The 2,601-nt window shown below is 41.3% G+C and overlaps 1 pseudogene; it reads left to right on the forward strand.

The window, feature by feature from the left end:
- Nucleotides 1-864, forward strand: part of LOC102886337 — a 2,398-nt pseudogene extending 1,534 nt beyond the window's left edge.
- Nucleotides 865-2,601: the final 1,737 nt, after the last annotated feature.

The raw sequence follows: 2,601 nt of genomic DNA on the forward strand, positions 1-2,601 counted from the left end.
TGGAGGAGGTGGGACTGCAGGTTAACTGTGTTGATGATGTCATCAAGATGATCAACATAGGCAGTGCCTGCAGCACCTCCAGGCAGACATTTGCCAACTCCAACTCTTCCAGCTACCACACCTGCTTCCAGATTCTTCTTCTAGCCAAAAGGAGAGTGTATGGCAAGTTCTCTTGGGTGGATCGTGCAGGAAATGAGCGAAGTGCGGACACTTCCAGTGCTGACTGGCAGATCCACATAGAGGGCGCAGAAATTAAGTTTCCTGGCTCTGAAGGAGGGCATCTGGGACAGAACAAGGCTCATAGCCTATTCAGCAAGATCAAGCTAACATCTGCGCTATGGGATTCCTTTATCAGGGAGAACTCAGAGACCTGCATAATAGCCATGATCTCACCTTGATCTTCACTGTGAATATACTTTAAACACACTAAGATATGCAGACAGGGTCAAGGAACTGAGCTCCTACAGTGGGCCCTGTAGGGAGCAGCCAGTTCAAATGGAAACAGAAGAGATGGAAGTCAGCTCTAGCAGGACCCTGACTGCAAGCAATTTCTCCAAAGAGGAGGAATTGTCTTTTCAGATTTCCAACTTTAATGAAGCCATGACTCAGATCAGGGAGCTGGAAGGGAGGGCCATGGAAGAGCTCAAGAGGATTATCAGCAACGGCCAGGCTGGCTGGAGCTCTCTGAGATGACCGAGCTGCCAGATTACAACCTGGAGACCTTTGTGAACAAGGCAGAGTCTGCCCTGGTCCAGCAAGCCAAGCACTTCTCAGCTATAAGATGTCATTGAGGCCTTGCGCCTGGCCATGCAGCTAGAAGAGCAGGCCAGCAAACAAATAAGCTGTAAGAAAAGGCCCCAGTGAGACTGCAAATAAAGATGTTTGGTTTCACACCCAGACTTTTCACCACCCCATTCCTCCCCAGTGAACTTTGGGTACCTTGTGGGTCTAGTCAGGGTCCGAGCTAGGACAGGCTTTGGTAAAGGCCATGTATGGGCACACTAGGGCCAAGGAAGCTGGGGAGAGAATCAGTGACATGGGATGCTATTTCCTTTTCCTCGATTGTAGACCTGAGGGGAGCAAGGATGGGAGGAGGGAGCTTTTAGTTATCCTGTGTTGCCCTTCTCTCCAAGTGGGGAAGGCTCACTGGCATAGTTTTCCCTTGGTCAGCATTCTGCCTGTGTGGACTGGCTGCTGGAGCTGTCCTGGCTCTGGGGAGAGGGAAGGAAGCTCTCTGCTGGCTCTGGCCTGACTTCCATACCCTTGGTCTGGGCACTAATATGTCTTGTACTTTAAAAAACGTTTCTGGAACTTCTTCCTTTCTTGCTACTTTTTGAGGCTCAAGAGTATCCTTGCTGTTTTCTTTTTTGTGTGTTTATACGTTGTGTCTTACAATAAAGGGTGGAGGACGGGGGGCGAGGGGGACTGAATGAATTCAAGCTAAACCAATAGACTTAGAGGAATATCCTATCCACAAGTACTGTTGAACAAATTTTTGAAAGACAAAGAAAGTAAGTATATATAATACTATAATCCCATTTTTATCAAATAATAGCCTAGAAATCATGTTTATTAATGACTAAATGACTACTGAGAATATATACCAGATTGTTAACATGGGTTCCCTAGGCAGGAAAGCTTGGTGATGTGAGAAAAGGAGTGGGAAACAGTGAGAAGGAGGAGGAAGCCAAGAAAAAAAAAAAGAAAAATACTACATTTTCAAAGCCAACCATAACATACTGTATTCTTATAGTATAGGGCATATGATCTCATTTAATGCATTTGCAGGGTATGGTATGTGTGTGTGACAGGAAGAGAGAAAAAGGGAGAGAAATAATGAGAGAAGTATGAGAGAAATAATTCACTAGTTTCGAGTGGGAAATATTTTTTTAAACTATCCTAAAATTATTTGGTTCTCTTCTGCTCAGTTAAATTTTTCAAAATGTTCAGAGAATAAAAATAGATACAAATTATTTAAGTATTTTACAACTTTTCAAAAGCTTAAATTCACACTCTAGGAAAGAGGAAACATTTGTTTCCAGAAACTTTCTTATGGCTGAAATGGTACCAACTTTATAAAGTGATAAAAATCACGGAACAATGCACATTCAACATAAGTCACTTGAGTCCATTTTTTTTTTTTTAACTTTTAGGCTGTCCTTATTAGATTCTTATATTGGAGGGAGAAATGCGAAAATGGTGTTTCATTTAAAAAAGAAATAAGTAAGTTCTAGTGGCTGTTTCATCAATAGACTACAAAACCAAGGATTTAAAATAAGCAAAAATTTATAAAGTCCCTAGAGTTTTTCAATATTCAAAAAATTATGAAATAGTCCAATTTTATCTTAAAGATCATGAAGCCTTTCCATAAGGATAGAATAAACTATATATTCTATACATTATATATTAATTTCCTGTAGCTGTTGTGACAAATTATCAAATTTGGTGGCTTAAAACAACAAAAATTTATTCTTTCACAGTTCTGGAGCCAGATGTACATTTAGGTAGCCAGTATCACTGGGCTGAATTCGAGGTGTTGACAGACACACAGTTTCTCTGTAGGCTATAGGAAGAATCTATTACTTTTCTCTTCCAGCTTCT

Source organism: Pteropus alecto, unplaced genomic scaffold (genome assembly GCF_000325575.1).
Source record: "Pteropus alecto unplaced genomic scaffold, ASM32557v1 scaffold75, whole genome shotgun sequence".
Taxonomy (NCBI): domain Eukaryota; kingdom Metazoa; phylum Chordata; class Mammalia; order Chiroptera; family Pteropodidae; genus Pteropus; species Pteropus alecto.